This window comes from Nipponia nippon, unplaced genomic scaffold (genome assembly GCF_047370975.1).
Source record: "Nipponia nippon isolate SJK-2023a ecotype South Korea unplaced genomic scaffold, ASM4737097v1 scaffold_6, whole genome shotgun sequence".
NCBI classification, from domain to species: Eukaryota; Metazoa; Chordata; class Aves; order Pelecaniformes; family Threskiornithidae; genus Nipponia; species Nipponia nippon.
The window spans coordinates 67492105-67516849 of NW_028262380.1; the positions used below are offsets into that span (position 1 = coordinate 67492105).

Sequence of the window (24745 nt, forward strand, 5' to 3'; positions counted from 1 at the left end):
TGAGAATTTATTGGAGAGGGATTAAGCATCAGTTAAAAAAAATTGGCCTTCAAAAAGGGTAATTTTTTTTTTAGTAAATGTTAAATTGTCACAGCTGCTAAGAAGTTCCTCCTAATTATGGGAGGAATAGTGAAAGAAGTGATATTTTTAATTAGACTACCTTTTCTTTCTCTTTAGATTCTTGTGCTCATTGAGGGCAATTAATGTTTTCATTTCCAGGAATTCTTGGTTCAGACTTCTCTCATGTATTTGGAACTGATCTTAGACCACCAGAAGTCAGAAGCAACAGCCCAATTAAAGTTTTTCAATGTTTAGGTAAAATTGTTTTTTGAAAGTATATTATCTGGGGCCCTAACCGATTAGGCAGCTGGAAGAAGGAACTGTTTCCATAACAGAATGCTAGAAGAAACTGTGAAGTAAAAAATTAATTCTTGCAGTAGACAACGTTAAACCTGCCTCACTTCAACAGCAAGTCAGTCCAGCTGGAGAAAGAATTTTTATGGTGAATTTAGTTCCGTTGGTCATGTGGTCGTCCATTAAGCCACTGTTGACCATTGCCTCTTCATACACGAGCCCTTTCTTGGTAATGTCCATCTTCACTGGCGCTGTGTCCGTTCCTGTGTGTATGTTTTAAAGCTTACAAACTTGTGTGTATCTGTGAAAGTGTGGGATCTTTTTACATGAGGTTGTAAATCCAAGGATAAACTGTGATGTGGAAGGAGTATTATTGACTGCAAAGGAAAACATAGCTGGCTAAAATTAAACTATTTTTGTAATGTAAAGACAAATAAGTCTTATGCCCTCCTTTTCCTCTTTACTGAGATGTATATACAGCCTCATAAAGCATGTGACACAAAGTTTCAGTTCAATCAGAAGTCTCCACTGCAATCTGCAGGAACTGTGTTGATTTACTCTAAATAAAAATAAAAATGCTTGTTTAACCTCAAAAATATCAAGAACATCAACTCATGACTTGTCTGTTTTTACTGGAGATTCCTCTGGATGACTGGAAAAAGTTGTTCTGAGTTAAAAAAAGAATAACATGGAGAGAAAGCCAAAATAATGCCAGAGGACAGTTTAAAACTGTTGAGGAGAGAAATTTAGTGTGTTCTCTGGGTCAGCCTGGGGAAAAATATGCTGCTGTGACCCACTCAAATTCTGTTGACACTGACGGTTATCTGGTTTGTTTCTGGATAAATAGAAAAGCATGATACCAGTTAACAGTAATGGTGATATTTAAAATCTGTCTATTTAGTCATGATGGTTAACGTGTGGGCGAGCAGAAATTAAAAAAAAAGAAAAGAAAAGAAAAAATTCCTTGGAAGCTGGGTGTTATTAAACCAGATGAAAGAAAATCAAGGTGTTCTGAAAAGGTTTTTACCTGGACAGATGAAGTCCCATGAGACCGTTCAAAACAATCCCCTTTAAGGTTGCTTTCTTAGGCCCTGCTCTAGCATGGGTTGGACTGGGAGTAAGAGGCATGGGTGAGGAATATGACTTGGACAGAGAGCACCTTGGAGGTATCCCACAAAGGGACCTATATTTTAATCATGTACTGAAATTGGGAATTTTCAGTCTCCAGAGCAGCGCAGATTTCGGAAAGTGCAAAGTGTGCTGCCTTCTACAACCAGTGTTGTAATGTCCCTATATGCAGTTCAACGTCATACCTTACACCTTTCTTCTAACAAGTGTCAGGTGTTTCTGGATTCCATGGAATCTTCTGTGAATGATGTGAAGGTGGTAAGTCATCAAGTAAGCAATGGCATACTAACTTAAGGATTATAGAACTAGGAAGAAGTCAGGTATTTGTGTGAAAAAAGAGATGAAAGTTCTCGTTATAGTTGGCAGTACACACAGGGCAGAGGGAAGGGCCTGGAGGTGGAGGTTTCAGGGTTTTTAGCAGCTCAGAGGACAATTGGCTTGAGTTCCTCAAGAGGCACCCTGTAGAGTGCCAAAAATACATTTGGCTAAAGTTATGGCAGCTGCAGAGCCCTGTTGAGTTGTCATGGGTTTTACAGAGGCTGGGAAATGAGACTTGGAGCCAACAAAGATGAGGGCCTTCAGAAAGGCTTTTTGGCTCCCAATAAATGTGCTGGGGAGCCACGGCTTTTGGGAGTCAGGGAATCTGCTAGAGCTGAGTAGCTCAATCTGCGAGCTGAGTGCAGAGCTGATAAAGGGATTCTGTCTGGCCTGCGGTGTCTGTGTAGGTTATGCAAGTGCTTAACATGCAAATGGGGAAACTGCCTCTCCGTACGGGGCTCTGCAGGTGGAAGCAGCACGTGGTGCCAGGCGGGCCTGTCCTGAGGTACTTCTCTAATGTTCAGTAACTATCTGGTATGTGGCCTGCAAATTACTATCTTCTCCACAGGGGAAGAAGGTGCCTACAAAACAGTACCTGGCCCAAAATCGGACTGTAAAGATTTATCATATCAGTGTTTAAATATAAATAAATAATAATGCCTTATTGACAGGGAAATGCTGGCTCTGATACCTGGAGAGCCATCTGTGAATTACTGTTAACACCAGAAAGCACAGGTTAAAAGACAGGCCACAACTTAATTATCAAGAGAACATGTATAGAGATATGTGCGTATACCCATAGTCAGGACTGCTGGGACTCTGGTGTGCTGGCTTAGGGAGAGAAGGAGAAATCCCCAGTATCATCACTAGCTTCTGGCCCACCTCCTCTAGCAGGCCTAAAGCTAAAGTCCACCAGCCTCTAACATATAGGTAGCTGTAGAGTACTGATCCTCCAGGATAGCATCAGCTATTCTGAATCCTACCACTGTGTCCTGACAGATTCTGTCCTTCTAAAACTTTTCCTGATGTTAGTCTTTCCATGCCTGTTTGAAACCGCTTTCTTACTAACAGTTCTTGGAAGGCACAGGCAGAATTAATGCAGTAGAAAGCTAAATGTTTTCTGACTGAACTTCTGGCAATGTGGACATGCATCTACTGCAGCTGCACCTTCTAGGCCAAATCCACATCTGATCAAAACCCATAATGGAAACAGAGGTGCAGCCCCTATTCCAAAGTAATGGGTATCAAATTCACCTGGATGAAGGAAACATTGCAGGCAAGAGGTTTCTTATTATTGACACAAATTTGACAGCTTGCACAAGAGTGCAAGATGATAGCAGAACCCAAACAAACGCCAAATAACCCTGGCAAAACAGAAGATGCAGCTAATCCTTGATGATAATGTATTGTTTAATGATCTACTTAAGCTGCAAGTTTTCCTTCTTAGCCTGAAAAATCCTGAATCTCCTATAGGATGGTGCTGTATAACCTAAATATCTTGGTTGCAAAACCCATCAGTACTGTCTTTAGGGCTGCCTACGTTGAGTTAACCGGAAATCTTCTGTAGAGAAATGGCTCTTTGATGAACATGTCATCTTCAAACTGAGGCAAAGCACTTTCCGGACTACTGTTGAGTCCTGCAATATGAACTGCCTGGTTAAATATCTTCTACTGTAGACAAGGAAATACGGACTTTGCATTAGACTAAAAGACCCAAGGACATTTGTTAACTTATTGATTTTTTACAATATAGGGTATAGTTACCACATTTGTTCTTTAATCTGGCACTCCAGATATCAAGTGCTACCAAGAAGAGTAATAACCGCAGGAAGCTGATATTTATAGTGATACTCTGCTCTGTCCAAGCAACAGCCTTCTTTATCATGAAACACTAACCTCTGCAAAAGCAGTTCACTCATTGCTCCTATCTGACACAGCACCTTCCTCTGAATACACAGCTCCGAATGCTATAGATGAACTGTACTGAGATGAGTCAGGAGGGAATGCTGTACGTGAAGGAATAGCCGTCTTTGTCCATGTAGTCACTGTGGTGCGGGGGTGCCCATTGGAAACCCTAGTAGTTTTCTGCTGATGCTAACAGTGCAAAGTAGCTTTCCCACTGGGTGACATCTGAATACCCAGAAGCATTCACAACTGTGGAATGCTGTGGATTTCCCTCGACTCACTTAAACTCTAGGAAAAAACACCTTGAAAAGGTTTCATTTGTGTAACCTGAGAATACAGTTTAAAAAGAGTGAGACTGCTTATAGCTGTGTATTCTTACTCGCCCTCACCTGTGCTTAGCACAGAGCGTCTGGTCTGTCCACCAAAGTGTATAAATAGACTCCTGTTATCACAAAGCATGGCAAACACTCCAGTCATATCAGTACTGGTGTGGTTTACTCCTTAGCATGCTAGCTCAATTGTTTTTATTATTAAGCAGATGTCCTTAACTGTTTCATTTGCAGTGCTGCACAGCTCTCCTCTAAGGGACCATCTACACATTTTCATAGAAGTCTTATAGCCTTAATTCAGAGCTGGTGATAAACAAAGCTGTTCCCAAACTTAGAAATACCGAGAGCCAAGAATCACAGTTTATCAAATCTCCAAAATAAATAAGTCATCTGTCAAGCTTGCCTATCCATTGGCAAGGGGGTGGCATGAACGCTAGTGTCTGATGGTTGATAAGGGAATGTGGATGTTCTAAAGTGTTGACTGATACAGCACTCAAGGGAATGTTGTGGAAGATACAAAAATGCGTCAGCTGATATCCCAGTAGAACCCTTTTTTTTTTTTTTTTTTTCCTGCTTCTGTGAGGATATCCTCCTGATGGGTTGCAGGGAAGAATAATTCTCAAACTTCTAGCAAAATCAGTATTAAGAGTTTTATTCTAGTAGTTTTGTGGAGTTTCTGTGTGGTGATGGACAGTCTTGTGAGCAAGGTCTTTTTAAAGTACGTGACAGGTCTCGTTCCCTTGGCTTTTATTTTTGTGATTATGGATGCTTTTCACCTTTGAAAAAGTATACCCTTGTCTTGATCAGAACATCCAAGAGCTTGATGTAACAGAATTGATAGACACTTTGGTCTTTGGCTTGCTCTCTACTCCATTACTTATCTGTAAATCTGGACAATTGCATTCAAAAGGGAGACTTTTTCCTTCTGTTTTTTTTTTGTTGTTGTTGTTGTTCTGAGTACCTTTGAATGCATCTCAAGGCTTCTCTTTTCTTTTTACTACTTCCTCTCTAAGAATTGTACTTGTTCTCATAGGATATGTCAGCTACTCATTCTGTTGCTAGTAACTCAGACAGGATCATTTCCAGTAACAGAGGCCATGTGTCATGATGCACTAGCACTGGTATCCCGCAATTATAAATAGATTCTTGCATGGGCCTCAGAAGGGTAAGTAGACATTCAAGATTACTGCAGTCATATAGGAGAAGAATAACAACTCTAAAAACTAATGCCAGGACCCAGTGTTTGGTTGTTCAGAGGGCTGTCTTTTCTCTCAAAGGGCCTGGCTTGTGTAACTCTCTAGACGTTCTTAAATTTTTTTTTTTTTAGTTTTATTTTATTTGTTTTCCCCTGGCACGTGGACAAACTGCTGCTACCCAGCACGTGCTTTATTATTATTATTATTATTATTAGTTTCTAGGAGGAAAAGGAAAGGTTTCACTATTATGGTTATTTCTGGTTTTCACGTTGCTGTGTTCTTTTCACAGCTTCTGTCCCCACATATGCACAGCTCTGTGTGTATGAGAAGCCTACCTGTGTTCTGTGTATAAGAAATCTGCTAGTTGAGTTGCGCAAGAATCTTTTCAGGCAGAGGGACTGAACAAGTCTTTGAAAATATTTCTTCTGGGCCTCCTTGAGCACAAGAGGTTTTGGCAGTATAGGAAGAACATGTGTAGTGCTTAAAAGAAAAGCAGTTGTATAGTCAGAAAACAATACTACTTGCTGTGATGTAGATGCTAAGCCTGACCAGAGGTAGTTGTTGACAGGCCTTGCAATATGTTTTGCAGTGGATTTCTCCGCCCCCCCCCCCCCCCCCCCAAATACGTTATACACAGTTTTCTGAAACTCTTCCTTCTCCCTCCCTGCCATCTTATAGGACAGAGCAAGACAGGTTGTTGTCTTTAAAAACGTCACTGAGGATTTTTTGACTTGGGGATTTAACAGACAGCTTCTGGTGAATCTTGATGTGGTCCTTCAAACTGTCTTGTTAACCTGCAGCTCTCTCTGCTGCATCTCTGCTGGGGCTTTCTGCCTCTGAAGCTGAGTCAAGGAAGTGCTTGAGTCTCCGCCGTTGTGAAGCCCAGCATTTTAGCTTTAAACACTGAAGGAAAAGCATGTATCTCCTTCTCGTAAATCAGACTTGGGAGTAGCAGGTTTGGAAAGACGCAAACCAGGGCTTGCAGGGATGTGTGGATAGGGCTTAAACCACCACAGCCGTATTTGCCTTTTACTAAAACCTGTGACTGTAAGCCTCCTAAACTTTGTTCTGGTACAAAACCAAAAAGAAGCAGAAGCCTCCCTGGCTGTATGGGTGACAAATAAATACAGGGCTCCCATGCTCAGAGAAGACAAGTTTGGTTTTGGCTAAAGGAATTTCCTATGTCACTCTTCTCAAGGACTTGATGTCATGTACTAATGGATGCATTGCATTGAACGAATCCTCAAAAGGTTCTTGGCATGTACATGCTATTTCCTACTTTTCAAGGATAGTGCTACTTGAGTAGGACCACATTTTACTGAAGCATCGTTTCTTTTTATAAATTTTGGGTTGACTTGTATGGGTGTAATAAAAATCTGGTCTGCAAAATAGAGCATATTTAATTTGATCTCCTCACGTAGCCTGTGTAAGTTTTGGAGGGCTAAGGCACAAAGCGGCAGCGTTACGCCTGTGCATTTGCTCAGCACTCCCACTTGTAAGGCTCTGGCTTCAACTGATTATTACGTGCCAGGTTTTAACCATTTGGCCTTGGCGTTTCCATGGCATGTTTCCCCAGCAAGTGTCAGTATTAGGCTGAATGAAGCTTTCCAGAAACAGCAAAAATGATTCAGCTTTCCAAGATAGGAAGGGGAAAAATATATTTTGCCCATGGGTCCAGAAAATACCTCATAGCCTCTTCAGTAAGTAGTTCTTGACTTTTTTTTTTTAATTACTTCTTTATTTTTAATCTGGCACAGGGGTTGCCGTGGTGTCAAGGATTTCCCTTATTCTTGCTGATCTGGGGGAAAAGAAAAAAAAAAAAAAGCACGCTGACTGGAGACTTGTTAGAGTTTGTCATCTTAAATTGGCATCTACGGTCAAAACAGAGGATGCTCTGAAATCGAATGTCTCTGTGTCTGTCCCCGTCTCCCCAGAAGCACACGGGACCGCTCGTTTATCTAAAATACCTTTCAGTGGTACCCTCAGAGCAATTCCTGGGGAACGAGCGCTTCCCCCCGCGGCGGCGGTCGGGACGAGCGCTGCAAGCAGCCGTCGCCTTTCGTTCCCGGCGTGCGCGCGCGCCGCCGTCCCACGCTAGGTGTCACCGTTGCGCTGCGTCACCTCCGCCCGGCGGGGCCTGCCCGCCGCCGCCGCCGCGGTGCGGGGGAGCTCCCAGCACCCAGCCCCGGGCAGCCCGCGTCCTCCCGGGGGCGAACGAGAAGCCGCTCGAGGGCCACGCACCCGTGAGCATTCCCGTACTGCATTTTCAGGGAAGGAGGTATTTCAAAGCACAGCCAAGGAGCTAAGGTCGCACGCAGGCTACTGGCGTGCCTGACAAAAATATACCCCCGCGCGCTTGCCGAGTACCATCAAGCGGTGGGTTTCCCAGAAATGCTATTGCAGTTGGTTTTAGCTGGAACCGTAATGGTTTGGAGGGAGTGCTCCTGCCTATGGATAAAACCTCTAAAATCCATGTCCTCCGCTGAGTTCGCTATGCCTGAAGACCACAAATGGAAAATGGTGAACTTGCTTGGTTCTGTTCGTACTGGAATGAAGTATGATGATTTCAATGCCAGAAAATTAGTCAGTATCTTTTAATTAAGTTAATCTTGCTTTTCTTGTTAGTCCGGCCCAGATCTTTGACAGAACCTTGTGCTGCCATTGGCTCTGAAGTAACACGTCAGGCTACAGTTCCCAAACTGGTACAAAATGGTACACTTGAATTCAACTTTTTGACAGTTGGTCTCTTCCCTATAAATTCTTGAAAACGACATGGATGAGCTTATCTACAGCATATTGCATTCAAAAATCTGGATTAACAAAGCATTATTAAGGCTGCAAAATCAAGCACGCATGTTAAACTTAACATTGCCTGTGCATCCTGTGTTTTCTCCTTTCTATAGAAGTAGAAATACGGTGTTTATGTATACAAACATACTCCACTTATTTTTGCCATGTCAGCATGTTCTTTCGTCTTCAGCTGGGATGGTCTTTACTTCATCAGCATTCAATGCTTTGTTTTATCTTCAGTGAAAAAGATGAGGTACAATATTCATATTCTGTGATGATGACTGAATTAGTAATTTCTTTGTGGACACTTTTGTAATACTTTACAATATCCATATAAAAACAAGCAGTGTTACTGGGCAACCTGAACAGTGTTGCGAGACGAAGTTTAAAATGGCCAAACTGCTATTAATTTTGGTGGTCACAGTGAGAGGTCTTGAAAATGCTTTTCAAAGCACTCTGCATTTTCATACCATATTAGGTATTCAGAAAACAATTATAATATATTAAACTTTGGCTGAAACTGTGAGTACTCAGCAAACTTGGCCAGAAGTTTCACATGGGGCGTGTAAGAAGTGAGAGAATTAGTGATCATCACGTTCGTGAAGTTAAGGTTTCCATTCGGAGTCCTGCCTTGTGTTATGTACAGAGGGAGACATAGGATCTCATCCTTCAGGCAGCATTCAACTGTCTTCACCCTAAAAATACACTTTTTTTCTCTCTGCACTTATCTCCTTAATTTGCTACCCATCTTCTGCATTATTTAAAAAAACAACAGAAAAAGAAACGAGACAAAATTATAAGGCCAATAACAGTCTTGGCTATGCAGCTATGATCACTATAGAGCAACGTACATCGCAAGGAGTATGCACAGAAGAGAGCACATTAAGAAGGAACAGGCATTTGTATTTGGGATACTGCTTGTCTTATCAATTTCTTTTCTCACAAGCATAATGTTCTTTTTAATATTTTGTGCAATTCCCTAGGTTTTTAGAAAAGCAAACTGAAAACACCAAACTAGATTTTGTGGAATCATAACAACACCCACAGGGGTCATCAGCAAGATGGCAATCTTTGGATACATCTGACAACCATCTGCTACTTGAGCTGTGTCATTGCCAGCAGCAGCAGAGAGTTATCTTTTATACTGACTGTCAGTAGAAAGGAAGAAAGGGTGTGCATCCTGGGGATTCCCTGACCTTTTGCTGGGAGTCAAGAAATTTTCCCATACTGTCTAAGTCCCTGGGAAGGGAGCCTTGGTCAGTTGACCAGCTCCTCAAAGACTGAACCTTTCTAACCTTGTCTGATTACTCCTCATTTCCCTGCTTCGATCCTCCATCTCATCCTTCTCCCTGCCACTGTATTTCATCCCAATATTCATCTTTGAATCCTTCATCTCGTTTCTCTTTGTTGTTCATAGATACCTCAGCGCTCTCTCCAGTTTCCTGCTTACTCTTGGTTCAGTTCTCCCTGGTTTGCTGTCTCCTGAGCCCGGTACTCTCCAGGGTTTGATTGGATGAGCTGATACCGCTCCAAAACCTACGAGTTTCCTCTTAGCTCCTGCTTACTCCTGATGTCAGGCCCTTACCCCGGGTAGCACCATGCTGCCCCTCTACTCGCAGTTTTCATTTCCTCCAGTTCCAGTTTCCCTCATCCCATCCTGCATAACAGGGTCCGTTCTAACTCTTGGAGCCCTTGACCATAGGGTATTTTCCCGAATGTAACTTCCCTGCCAGCCAAGTTATTGTTCTGCCTGTATTTAAGTTAGGTAGGCTTTATCTTCAGATCTGATGAACTTTACCTCCTTTCCTCAGCGTACTCTTTCCTGAAAGAAGTTCTTGGAGAAGATACCTATGTATCTGTTGAATGAGAAGGGAGTGCCGTCGAGGACTGTCTTACATTCTGTCTCAAATTTTATAGTTAAATCGGCTTGGTTGTATTATAAGGAGACAGAAAGCGGACAGCCTATCTTCCAGCTCATTCACTTCAGTGCTAGGTGTCACAGAATCACAGGATTTAAGTCCAGAGGGGATGATCAAATCATCTTGTTTGAACTCTTACATGCTGTGAGCCCTTATTTCACTCCCTTAATATATATTGGATCTGATAAATTGAATTTCGACACTGAGATGATCATAGTTCCTTAAACAAGGATTGGAAAGCCTGAGGAAAAACGCACGCACGCACACACACTTGGATGAGAAACAATGTGAATTACTGTCTTTGTCAAGATGATGGTGTTTTTCTGAGAGCTGACATGATGGCAGTGTGTAATACAATTATAAACTGCATAAACAGGTGATCTTATAATATGTGTATGATGCCTTCTGTCATGTTTCTTGCCACAGTATTTTCTTTTGCACTATTTTCTTCCAGTCCATCAAGCTGTAAGATATGAAAATTCTGCTACTACTTTGAGCAGTTGTGCAGTTTTCTTTTTTTTTTTTATACCAGCAGAAATGAGGATGAAACTTAATTTTCATTAAGCTGAATTTTCTTTGATCCTCTCCTAAGTAGAGTTGAGTGCCATTTAAATATGCCATTATAAGCCTACAGAAAGCAAATAATGCCACTGAGGACATTACCTGAAAATGCATGAAAGTTAAGGATTATGATTTGGTTAAGCTTGAGTTACTCATTGTTCGTTGACTTACATCAACAAGGAGAATATGGGTGTTTTACTTGGAAAAGCTGTATAATGTTTAGATGTTAATGAGTAGGGTAAGTTAATCTAAGGAGATCTGATTTATATCATTTTATGCATAATGCCCAGACAGTCTAACTGATTTCCAGAACTCACTTTCTCTTAAAGCTGTATCATGTTTTATTTAGAAACAGTTTCACTAGTGCTAGGTGCATTAGCACACACCATTGTCAGTTCAGGAGCCGGGGTGTTCAGGTATCTTGTCTCTGAAATAGCCTAATGTTTATGAACTCTTTAAGTAACTTCCATTCTTAAAAATTGTCTTCTGAAACAACTTTCAAAATAAGGAAGAAACACACAGAAGTTTGCTAGCTTCATAAAAATAACAAAAATTACTTCAAAATTCTAAATAGGCCCAGCACTTTGGATTTATAGAGGAAGGTGATGGCTGTGTTTGGGTTAATATTATTATTTCTCTTGGTTTGAAAGAGCACCTGGAGACCCCATTTGTGATCAGCTCCCCACTGTGTATTGTACAGACGCATAATAGCCTCTGGTATGCAGGAGGTCAGACGAGAAGGTGTTCTAGTCCCATCTGGCCTTAGTCTATGAATAATAGAAGACACTTGCTGCCCAGTGTTTACAATGAAAATAGACCTGGCAGATGGTGAGGAAACATGGAGGTACTCAGAATTCCCACTTTATAGCTGGATAACTGAGAAACTGATAGGCAACTTGCCCAGGGTCACGGAGAAAGTTGAGTTAATACCAAGAATTAGATTAAGCACCTGGCCTCTCTTTTGCAGTCTCTAGTAGTTAACAGACTGATCTGTGCAGAGGCTGGGTACCATTGCCAGCTCCTCTTTAGTTCCTTTTATAGAAAGTAATACTGCTATGAAGCAATCTTTGCTGTCTCCACCTGGAAAGGTTGTACCAAGACCCAGCCTTTGGACTGACTGTAAAAGTGGTGGAGCAGGACTTTGCAATTCCTTCTCTACATGCTTAATGAGGGCGGGAAATGATCTCATGCTAAGCAACTGTTTTCACTGTAAAGAAAATGGGTTCATAAGTGCATTTAGCAAGCCAAATAAGCTAACTTTAGCAGTGATGGTTTAGGTGCAAATTCACATCAGGGACTTATGGTTCACCTAGGTGCCTGCTCTTTGGACAGCCGATTCCTTCTTCTGAGTCCAAAACTGATTGTTGTCTTGGTTCAAGTTAAGTCTTTTAACCAGTCTTTCTTGCTGTAAGAACTCTTACTATGGAACCTAGTCCACCTACTGCTAATGCCTTTTCATGCCACTGAAGTAATATTGCACTGCTATTTTCTGTTGGCTTTTCAAATCCTTTATAAATGTATTTCATTAACAAGTCTACGTCATACCTGTGTCCAAATTTTAAACCTTCACAAGTCTCTACTCAGCTGGACACTGGACTTGCCCAGTTTCTATGTATGCCTACGTTCATTTACATTAGAAGTCCCTAGAAATCTAAAGCTCTGTTTTGGACTACGATCTGAACCGTCTCAAATGAGACGGTACTGGAAAGATGCATCTCTAAGGATTCTCACTATTCCTAAAGTTGGGGGTTTTCTGCTTGTCCCAGCTCCTGTGCTCTGCTTTCTGCTGTTTTTAGAGTAGGTTCTGCAAAATACATGAGAAAGGGAAGCAAATGCTGCTTTCTGTTTAGCTGCTCAGTGGTGGCAATATTTGCCCAGGAAAGCTGGGGTTTGGTCTGACTAAATGGGTTTAGGCCTGTGTCCCAGAAGAATGCTCTAGTTGCTAAGCTGTAGCTCTCTGGGTTGGGGCCATGCTCATTTCCCTTCATTTGCCTTCATTTTTTCCTGCTTATTATGCTGGGCTTCTTTGAATCTTATTCCAAAGCATCTATGTTTCTCTACATACCAGCATAAGGAACACGGCAGCGTTTCGCAGGGATGACCAAGTACCCCAGTGCCTACAGTCGCAATGGCTTGTTCACTATCGCTAAACTCATATCGGTAGCTCAGCCTGCCCAAATTCAAAACTGTCTAACTGAAAACTAGTGGCCTCGCTTTTGCTCATTTTTCTGAAGTTTCTTTCCTGAGCAGTGGAGAGAAAATGGTGAGCACTCTTAAAGACTTTCAAAGCATCAGAGAGAGCACAGGGGGAGTGCTGATTTCCCGCGGGCTTGTGCAGAAAATTTCCCGTGCCTTGGGTTCCAAAATATTAACTGGAAACGATACACCCTTACACGAGGGAAGGCAGAAAAGAGGAATATTTGTTATTCTCCTACACGTATGCAAATCTAGAAAAATCAGCTGGAGAAATGAGTGCTGTTATAATAGCCGTACTAACCCCAAATGTGTTTTGCTATTTCACGTTCTGTTCCTGTTGCAGAGGAAGAGAGCTTCTGCTTTTTCTCATTTCAAATCCTAATCTTATGTGATGTAAGTCTAATTCACACTTTACAGCAAAGATTTCTGATGTAGTGAGAAGTGAAAATGACGGTTGACAGTGAAATTTTCCAATATTTCCTCATTTGCTTTGTCTGGACCTAATTGCATTTGTTACTACCCAAGTTGTATGTGGTCTCTACAGCTGTTTTTCCTCCTGTGATCTTTTCGATGTTTATTTCTCAAATCCCTGAGAATCCTGAAAAAGGGACAAAAGTTGAGATGTAGTTAGCAAGAGGTGGTTTAAGGGTAAAATTTGGTGTCCAATCTCTGCATGTCGCACACCACAGAAGTAACATGGGTAAAAACTTCTTCTTTTACAGTTTCCTTTAAAATGTGTGTTTTCTCACATTTAAACCACAGAAAAATCTCTTTGTATCATAGTAGCAATGGAGCCACGGTCAGGAATTCAAATGAACAAATACCCCAGTTGCAGTTTTGAGTAATCTGGTTTTGGATATACTTTTTTTTCTGGTTTGCTCTCAGCTGAAATGCAAGACTTATTTGCAAAGCTGGAGCAAAATCAAAGCTTTTTGTTTGAGAAAGATGTGAGGAGGAGTTTTGCACAAACAAAAAGGGCTTTATTTTCTCAGCCCATGCGCTCAACAGATGCTGGTCTTAATGGATAACATATTTGGGGATTTATTATTTGTAAACAAAACATTAATACTGAAAAAAATTAAAATCTGTGCAGAAATCCCCTTTCATTTTCCATGCAGTCAAAGGTGAATAAGCATTGCACTAAGCTACTTGCCATTTTATTCAAAGTGTGTTTTCCGATTTGCTTCAGTGGAAGCATGTACATAGAGGCTGCTTTATGCTGTTATAGTGGAGGTTTGCATAGGTAACTGATTGCATGCTGCATTAAAGATGTAGGTAAAAATAAGAATAATTTGAAGAATACAAAGATATAGCTGCAGTATGTACAGGTTCGCATACATATTATATATTTGATACATTAACTCCTGCTTAAGACACAAGAGAGTCAACCATTGTGAAGCTGGCAATAGTTTGGAGCAACAATTTAAGGTTCACATACTCCTGTTCTTCACTCCTGTGGAATGCCTTTGGGAAAATATTGTACATAATTCAACTGCTTTGTTGTGTAGTTTCAGTTGGACCTGGTTAGTCTGTGCATCATTTATCCACGTGCCTGGATGTCAAAGAAATGTGGGTGGCAGATTAGCATTCAATTAACCTTAACACATTTTTTTTTTTTTTTAAAAAAATACTTCTTCATCTAAATAATGCTCAACTTATTTTGACTACATATTTTTGCTGTCAAAAACTGGGATGCAATTCAGCATCAGATAGTTCGAGGGGTGTTAATAGTTTTCAAGGTTGTCCGGATGTTTTTAAACTGCTTTAAAAAAAAAAAAAGGCACCAAAAAAAAAAGTACGGAAACATTATTGAGCATATATTCTGTTTCTGAGAAGGGGGGGGGGGGGGGGGGGAAGAGGAAATCTATTATTTAAGAAAGAAATACAGCCAGTGTGATAAAAGTGCCTTCCCACGTCTTCTGGCCAGGTGCTACGTGCATATAAATGTTTCACGTTAAGCTTTAAGATCAAGGAAGAGTCTGTGGGGAACCTTGTTTCCTGGAGATCTGCTTGCTAGAATAGCTCCCAAGTACTGACTTCCCATTTTTTATTTGGTTATTAAGGATGAAAGGCTACATCATTTTCTGGAATAGCAGTTCCTTGCATGCCATTATCTTTGTCCACAGCTATGAAACATGCATTTCCATAGGTTCATGTGGATACTTAGCCTAACTCAGATTAACCACTCTCACTGCTGCTTTGTGCATGTTTAATTCAAAGGATCAACTTTATATCCTATTGTAGATTGAACAAGAGAGATGTGGTTTCATTAGTTGAGAAGCTGTCTTTTTTAGATACAGCTGAGTATAATGGGTCTCCAGCCTATGTAATGCAGGGCACTCTCTGTTACTACCGAAAAGGAAACTTTGAAAGTCTAATTTTCTGACATGATTCACTCTGGGTAATGTGTGTATGCATACGTGGCCTTACATGTGCAAATCGCTAGTGTGAAGTTTTGCATGCTATCAAATGTATACAGAACCAGTAGAAAAAAATGCAATTGAAATCCATTTGTACTCAGTTTGCATCAGCAAATCATCCATAGGACTATAAATTCCAGCGCTTACTTATTTATCACAGCTACCCTGCGTAAATATCCCTTCCACAAAGTCAAGTCTTTTTTAAAAAAAAGACAGGCATGATTAACACGTTTAAAATATCTATATAACAAGCTTAGCAAATAATTTTTTGGCTTGGAAAACAATCCTGGTTTAACTACTGTATTTTGTTATTTAGCTAATTTTTATATTTCTGGTAAATGCTATCAACATGAATGTTTCTGAAGTTCAAACAAAGCACTTGTATTAACCTTTTCTTTAATAAACAAAGTAATAAACAATTTAAGCTAGAAAATTCTTGCAAAATATTATTACCAATATAAATGACAGAAGTTATGCTCAATCAAATGTCAGGTGGTAAATGGTAATAGCCTTTATACAGAGGTATCAAGGAAAGCACAATAGAGGCAGCGATTTAGAATGAAGCAAAACGCTGCAAAAATGAACAAACCCTGGTAATTTACCAAGGGTAAGAATAAGTAGAGGGTTTTTTTCTTTTCTTAGGGATGAAGGATCCAACCTATAGATCTTTCTCTTCCTCTGACCTGCCTGCTGCTGTGTCTCACTCTTTAATGTATTCGAAGGTACTTCTGATTCATCAGGACGCCTGAAAACGCGTGTCACGGCATTGTTTGGGAAAAAGCTAATAATGGCAATCTACTGCCTGGAGAGTTTATGCTCGTGCATTTTCTCTAACATGACACTCATATCAAATATAAACTTAACAAGGACTGATCTATATTCTGTACTCTTCGGACGTTGTTACTGAATCTACTTCCAGCTGACTCTAGGGAAGAGTAATTGTGTTGCTCAAAACCAGGCACGCAGTTGGTATCGTGTAGAAAAGGGAAACGTTTTTGCCTTATACCCAATTTTTGTTTGTGGGACCAAGAAGCCTCTCTCTCTCTCTCTTGCTCTCTCTAAATAAATAAGTATATGTCTGAGTATGTCGATATATAGAACTCATGCTTCTAACTCTTCTGACATAGATATGCAGACATATAAATGCTACCATCTTTCTCTGAGAAATACAAACTGATTTCTAACATATGCACCCTTTTAAACACCAAGAACATGTTAAGGAAAGAAAGGAACATTCATTTGCAAGTAAACATAAATGGTAAAGCAGAAATAATAATTCCAAATATTTTCTATTTTTACGTTAAGTTCACTTTAGCTTCAATTCCCTCTCTTGTTTGCTGTCTCCAAACTTTCCTGTGACTGTGGTTTTTCAGTAGCTTCATAGAAAGGGTAATCCAACTTTCTAAAAATTGAAGGCAATCTTTTGTTCCACGTAAATATGATTAAGAGGAATTTCCATGTGGTTGTATAAAGGCAACAGGAAGAAAAGGGAGCAAGCACAACTCTTTATCATCTTCACAAAAAACCAAGACTAAACCACAGGACTTTGATAATTTGTTATCTGGTAGTGGTGCATATCATTTTGAAACACTTTTGTGACACTTTCTTTAAAAAGCTGTTTGTATCGGCTAAAAATTTCTTTTTAGAACTTGGTCTTGCTTTACCTTTAACATCATGCAATGTGTATGGAGAAAACATGATCATCCACTTTTAAAGCAAAATAAGTGGTTTTGTTTAAGTTGCTGTTTGAAAAAGTAATGTCTGGAGAAGTTTCATTTGGATTCCTAATTTCTGTGCTGGGAAATCTAAGACTTAGCAAGCTAAAATGCACTGACTATAACCAGCTTTACCAAAGCTGTTCTGTTTCTCTGTCCACTATTACTTATGCCACTTTCATAGAAAAGAAAATGGGCTCCACTAAGAAGTTGCCTTAAGATGGAAACAATAGGAAGGACTTCCAAGTAGTAGAAGATAAAGATGTGATTTCAATTAATTGAGTTTAGAGGATAAACATAGATAAAAGCATAGTAAGCTGGAGACTAATATTCTTGGCCAAGGAAGGAGACAAATAATCTGCATGGTCCATTGCCCTAGCAGCTCTTCGTTGCAATAGGTATTTAAGTTCGACTACTGTGTTTTTTTAAATAGTTCAGTTAATGACAGTTTCTGAAAACAGCCTAGGACTAAGAGTTCAAAGAATCAAGACCTTTTCTCACAGATTTCTCAGACTTGGCAGTAACTATAGTCCATCTGACATGAACAGAAATGAACACTGTTACGCTTATGCCCCTCATTTGGCAATACATTTGAGTATTTTCCTACATCTAAGGATGTGTTTGAACACAACATTGAGGAATAAGTATAAGCTTGTGAATACCTTCATTGAGAAGAACGATGCATCCTAAGAGCTGCGTTATCAAAGGAGCTTGAATTGAAGTCTCTGTTATCCTCTGCTTTCGTAAATCTTGTTGGCTTTGTATGGCAAGTCAGGGTGTCAGAAAAGCAAGCAGTAATGACCATTTTCCTGGCTTTCCTGTAGAGCATGGGGGTACAGTTTCTGAGATTTTTCTGAGAATTTCAACCTAAAATATCTCTTTTGTGGGGACCTAAGATACCATGTTCTAGTTTGCTCTCTGCCTCCACATGTTACTTTGGTGCAGTAAGTGTTTTGTTTACTTCAGTGCTCTGTTAAGTGTTTCATGGCCTGATATGAACTGAATATCTGGTGGGCAATTCTGATCTAGGTTTCTGTAATATGGCTGTCTGCAGTTGCAGGGCGGTTGAACTGGTGACCCATGTGAAGGCCTATGTCCTTACATTACACCTTTGTATTTTTTCTTCCCTGCATGTGTATCATCTTTCTAATTTTCTAGGTTTCTTCTGTTTTTGTTTTGTTGTTTTCATTGGGAAGCTTTTCTATTCTCTGTGGATATTTAACATTTTCCTTTTTTTCCTCAGACTTCTGTTAATTGTAACAGATGCATCAAAGGGAAAGTAAATGTTTTTCTTTCTAGTGCTTCCTTTTTATTACTGAACTCCTCTCCTCTTTTTCTTGTTTCTAGTCCTTTGCTTTTGATTCCATCTTCTTTTCTCTCTGTCCCGTATTCTATCATCTAATCTTTATTTTCCTTCTCTATTTCTCCTCCTCTTTCTTAATTTATCTTTCATTGTTCCCATAGTAGGGTTTGAGTTTTTTTCTTCCTTCAAAGTATGGAATAGTTCTATTTCTCTCTTTCTGATTCATTCAAGCCTGAAAAAATAATTGTTTTCATTTTTTATTTTTTAGGCTCAGACATCCTTCTCTGCTCCCAGGATTATAGAGGCATAAGCCTTATACTTCTGAGAAAGGATATATAGTTGCTGGCATTTGCCCACCCTGAGGAACAAGGACCTGGCCAAAAAAAAAAAAAAAAAAAAAAAAAAAATTGAAGAATCCTAGAGGAGCCCCCTTGAGAGCTGAAACCCACCCTTCCCTGATGTGAAAAACACGTCATTTACACCGCTTCTAACAGGTTGCAGTTGCTGTAAGGTAAGCCTCGCTTATTGACAATGTAAGTGGTTTGGTCTGCTTCTAACTATGAATTTCAAAGCTGTGTACTGAAAGGGAAAGTGAAGTTTTAAAAGTAGCATGCCTGCTCAGAAAGTGTACTCTGACATATACGGAGCTTGGCTTCAGTCTGATACGTCTTCATGCTTTCCCTGCAAATCGAAGTGCTTGGTCATTAACACAGTGAGTCACAGTAATGTGTTATGATCTGATCTGGCATTTATAAGGAAATAAGAGTGTCTAGCCTTGGATCCCTCTCCTACAGGTCATTTATGCTAGTGATAAAGAGAGTGCTTGCTCCCAAGAGAAGGCAAAGCCGCCCATTATGTCAGCTCACACCCTGGAAAAGGCTACGGATTTCAGTGCATCTATTTGTGATGTGCTTTCTAAACGGGGTCAGTGTTATAACTGGGAGGAGGGAGCAGTTTCAGCCGTGAGTGAGTGCCTAGAGAAATGGTATAACTGACTCTGTCAGAGATGAATATAAAATGTAGACAAGCTGGCTTGTTTTATATTCACTTCTTAAAAAAAAAAAAAATACATATATAATGATTTGGGTTGGATCATTGATTTATATGTCAGGCAGATGAAAAGCAAAATTTCTATGATGCCTTTATCATTATTCTGACAAGGACTGCTTTTAAGTTAAAGACTGATAAAGAATGCCAACTTTTGACATTACTAGAACAGCCCTATCGGCTTTAATTTTCTTTTGTTTTCTTGTTGTCAAAGAAAGGCCATTAGAGATAAATTATGATCTCAAACTGGTTAATCCAGTGACGTGCATTTTTTTCGATAAATTGCCCTAGCCGGTTTATAAAGCATTCTATAATCTCATTGAGAAGCAAGCTACAGAAAGTAGAAATTGCAAATGTCAAACATCATCAGTCTTTAGGCCAGAGGTTCTCGAACCGCTAGAAGACCATGGGTGAGTTGTCCACAGCTGAACCATTGTGTCATAGCGCACAGTTAAATGTACGAACGTATTTGTTCTGTTTGACTGTACTTTTGTGTGCACAGCTTTCTTAGCATGCTAGAGACCGCTAGAGTGTGCTCAATTATAAGTCTGATAGGAAGCACAGATAGTGGTGCATAGGGAGTGTTCAAGGTTGCTGAAAGTTTATTTTTTCCACTAAATTAGGGAGCTAGTGCACTTGTCATTATAGATCAAAGTTATTTGACCTCATACCATTAGCATCAGTATAGTTACGCCACAGAGTTTATACAGAAAGCTGGAGAATTTAAAACTGGAAGGTTTCATTTTGACCAGTCTGTGTGTACGCTGCAGTTTCACGCTTCAGGTGAGGAGCAGCTGTGCAGGCTAGGAAGATTTCATGCAAAAGTTTTTGTTGCCTTGGATCACACTCGGGCTCCAATATATTCCATTTCAAATCAGTCTTTACTCTCCTCCCTCTTTCTTCTCTTTATTTTTCTTCTTTATACCAATTTCCTAGTTTGCTGAGTGTTCAGCCACGGTGTTTTCTGTAAAACATAATTGACAACTAATAATTATTTGCACCTCTTCAGCCTGGCATAGTCGACGTTTTCAAAGCCTTCATAAACATTAGCTGAATCAAGCATCGCCCAATCAAGTAGGCCAGTATTATTCATGTATGTTGACGAGTGAACTATACTAGAAAACAAAATCAGATAGTTTCCACAAGACTTGTTTGTGCAAAAGCCAAGACGAGAACATGTATCTTCTGACATCTATTCCTATGCTCAACCATACAATTTTTTCTTTCCAAATATGTATATGATTATCATTATGATTAAAGGGTTATGATTAACATTCTTTTGGGAATAGATAATATGACTTCTTGATATTTACACTAGAAGCTTTCAAGTGTAATATATCATCTTGAGCATGTTATAATAGGACTGACACAAACAGAGAGTACACTAAAAAAATCCTTCCCGCAGCTCAGCTGGATGTTAGCACAGATATATAAGGCAATATGTGAAGTGAAAGAGAGAAACAAAGAATTGGAGAGAGGTGACAAGATGCTGATAAAATCAGCAGAAAATATAGAGAATGACAGAAAAAAAGAAGGAACAAAAAAAATGGGAAGAAAGAAGAGTCAGACTGGATTTATCGATACCCAGGCTTAAGTTGTGTATTATAGATACTATGCGCAGGATGTAATTATTAGACATTATTTAGTAAAATAAGCATATAGAACCTGGAATCACACAAGTTTGGAACAGAAATAAAAATCGTGTTTCCTGTTAGAGTATGTAAAGGCTCTGCTGCCAGTCTTGTCTATTTTTAATCCATAATGGTAAGGGAAAGAAATAGAAATATTCTGTGTTTCACTATCGTCATGTGATAATGTCATATATCAGCGTGTATCATACCATATCATATATCTATGTATTATCAGTGAACAGAAAATATTTGGAGAGAAATTCTTAATTTACCAGTGAATGGTAGCATCTCTGTAGGACAGAGCCCCAAAATAACAATACCATGCAGAGAGTTATTGTAAATTAAATCACCCTTTTTTTTCTTGTAGCGTACGTGTTTGCAGTATCTTCTGTCAAGACACTGGTATCACAGAATAACTGTTAGTGTTTAGTCACTTTCTGCACCAGTGATTCCATCTGCTGGAGATTCAATTGATTTTTCACATCTCGGCAAAATAAGGCCCAGACTGTGCCCTATTGCCTGTGAGTGTGTGGTGGCACCAGCAGTAAGGGATGTCAAGGCAGATGCTTTTAGGACAAGAGCAATGATGATGGAAATACCACAGAGAGCTTTAAGGTTTCATGGAACTGCAGATGTTTTTGTATCTGAGCTGTCCAAAATGTGGATTTCATATGTCAAGAGGCTTTGTCCTGTAGGATCTTGACTTCTTATTAATGTTTAAAAAAAAAAAAAAGGTGCATTACTGTTCCACAGTTTGAAGCAACATTCATTTCCTTTTACATTTGGGTTTAATCCTCAACTCTTTAAGCATGAAATTAATTCCTACTATTTTCCTAATCCTATTAAAAGATACTCCTGAGAATGTATCTCTCCTGGGAAGAGCAGAAGGTTAGGGATAGATGTGGGAGTGAGGAGATTGATGCTATGTTGGCTGAGATTTTACCTTCTTAATGTATTGTGCCACCAGGCAGTATATTTATATTAACTGCATTTAATTGCTGTTAGGACACTTAAATTCTGAACAGACTGAGAAAAATAATAGATTCTCCCTGGGCCCTTGCTACTCTCTGTTGCACCTCTCCAATTTTAGTTTCCTAAATGAAATGGTAATAGACAGAGGGCAATGGGACAGTAGTGGCAACATAGGTGCGTAGAGAAGCACAGTCACGGAGTATGAAGGCCCCGTTGCAAGGACTGGGGGTGGATCACTTTTTGGGTTTCCCCTAATGGTAGATGTAATCCCTATGCTGCACATGTGATAAAGTGTAATGTTTGTAAACATTACTTGCTTTTATATGGTGTTCCCATGAAATCAGACCTCATTTCTGTTCAGTTCATTTGAAGCTCATGGGAAACCTGACTCAGCCTTCAGAGAAGGTAGATTCAGACCTTTTGACCTGAATCCTGACAAATCAGGGTGTGATGCTTTTATGAAGGTATGACAGTGTTTGGCCTCTGTGATGCATGTAGGAATTATGCTTCCTTCCTCAAAGACGGGACTCCAGTTAATTTAGAGGAAAGAGCTTCCTTGGCTTGATGGCAGACATGACTGGTAAAACAAGCTCTAAAGTAGGAAGCCGGGGAAGAACACTGCTGAACTTCTTAACTACTTACAGACAGTACTTACTACAGACAGTAAAAGGGAAAGAGGCATAGTTGCATGAGGATGAAATGAAGAAAAAAGTGATGTTTAACAATGGCAAACGAAAGGATATATCAAGTACACTGGCTGCATCACTGGAACTGGCTGTTCCTCCTACTGCTGGAAGCCTGAACAATAGGATGAAGGAATTAAAACTCCTAATACTTGGAGACGAAACCAAATCTTGTAGTAGTGATAGAAGTATGGTAGCCATGACATACTCTGCATTAAAGAATTGAAAGGTATAAACTGATTAGGAAAGTGAGAAATACATACGCAGGCAGTGAGATTAAAAAATGGGACCACCAGGAAGAGGGATGTTGAGAAATATCCAAGGTTCAGCATGGGGTAATGATCTCCACTGGGGGGGGGGGCAGTAAGTAGTAGTGGCATTTATGTGATCATGGGAGACTAACTTTCCCAGACTAAGACACAACAAAATGTCCATTGAAAAACTGGACATTTGAATACTGTAACTTTTTTCCCAATTTTATTTTCCAATAAAGTCACGTCTCAGATATTCTTCAAAATGAATGAAGGTAGATCTTTTTACAAAAAAAAATCAGTGAACCAGCAAAAAATGGTGGTGTGTTATGCTTAGTTTCACTGAACAGCAAGGTCTAAAGGGGCTGGATATAAAAACTAAACTTAGAGCAGATTCAATTTTGTCCAGTTCTCTTTCTGAGAAAAGTAAAAGATAAATCTGTACTTCTGGGGCCTTAGAAAAGCAAACTGAAAAACTGAGGATATTTAGTGAGTACTGGGAAGCCTACGTATTTGAATGTGGAGGAGGCATACAATAACTTTGAATCAAAAAAGTTTTAGCAGCAAGCAAGATGATACTAGTAGGAAGGAGTATAGATCTCCCTGGAATGATAGTCATCTTAAACTGTGTGTTAAAAGTAAGAAGAGAATCCATAAGGAATGCAAAAGGGGATTGATTAGGAGGGAGAATTATGCCCCGGAGGTTAAAAAGATACAGAACTGAAGCAAGAATGGCCAAAAGCTGTGTTAAACCAGACTTTACTATTCATTTCAGTTCCCTGCAGAGCTCTTCAGCTTTGCAAACAAAAATTGAACAAGGAGAAAAAATTCTCATCCTATGTCTTTTCCAAGGAGCATGCACACACAAAGTAGAGGGATATATGATGGCTTTAAACCAGCTGAGCAGGAAAACCCACCTCATACACATAAATGACATTTAAGATTGTCTGTAGTGGTGTTTAATGGAGAAACTGAAGGTTGTACAAATAACCTCTAGACCAGTGTTTCCTTTGTGTAAGTATTTTTGTCAGTTAGTGAGTGATTGACTTGGCAATCTTTATATACTTCCCACTTATTTTATTATATCATATATATATGTATCTATATCTGCACATACAGAGAGAGTGAGTTGTATTATGTATGTATATACCAGAAAAAATGTATTACTTTTAGGATAGGAATAGCCTTGTGTTATAGCCTCTTACCCAAACAGGTATGGTGCAACCAGTGAGCTCTCTATCAGTGAAATAGTCACACTAAGCAATCAGAGAAACCATTCATAGCCTGAGATTAACATTGTGCCTAAAGGAAGAAAATTATGCATGGAACATCAAAAGTCATGAATGTCCTAGAAATCAATGCTACTGGGATCAGCAGGTTACTGACAGTTTAGGACTTGGGTTTATCTCCTGCCACAAAATCCTGCAGGACCACCAGCAAGAGTTCCACCCAGAGATGAGATTGCTGCGTGTGGAAATGCATGCCCACCCCTACACTTGCTTGTTCGTACACAAACACGGTTGTGAGGGGGTGCAGGAGGGAGGCTGACAGGTAGACTTGGTTGTTGACCATTAATAGCATTTCACTGCTAAAATTCCTAATTGCTGTTTCAAGGAGAGAAGTTTAAGACTGAAATACTTTGGGTTGCATCCATGCGTACCACTCTGCACTGTGTCAGCGTGCGACAGTACCATTCCTTCCACCAAGGACTGGGGAGCACGTCACTCAAACTGAAGTCAGTCTTTACTTGAAGTTTCACTGGACTCGATGTAAAATTGTCTCAGTGAAGCCTGGGGGTGCCAGATGGTACGCTTCTGGGGCTGGGTGGTATTCATATCCATCGGGGCCTTCTGAGTGTGATTCTATGGATACGGGCAGAGATAATTGTTATTGCAGTTACTCTAAGACACTAATAAAAACTTTGCCAATGAAAATATTCATTTAATATTTCAATCTTTATTTTACGCTATGGTATTCAAATGAGCATACTGTAATTCTAGTTGAGGGAAAACAGTAAAGTGAATAGG

At 39.8% G+C, this 24745-nt stretch overlaps 1 protein-coding gene across 3 annotated transcripts in view; it reads left to right on the forward strand.

The window, feature by feature from the left end:
- The window catches only part of TTC29 (tetratricopeptide repeat domain 29), a 308070-nt gene that overhangs the window by 76616 nt on the left and 206709 nt on the right, over nucleotides 1–24745 (forward strand). For all 3 annotated transcript variants that reach the window (XM_087736793.1, XM_087736791.1, XM_087736792.1), the window contains exon 3: nucleotides 18403–18645. The gene's annotated coding sequence lies outside the window, so the exon portion shown is untranslated. The remainder of the gene's footprint in view (nucleotides 1–18402; nucleotides 18646–24745) is intronic.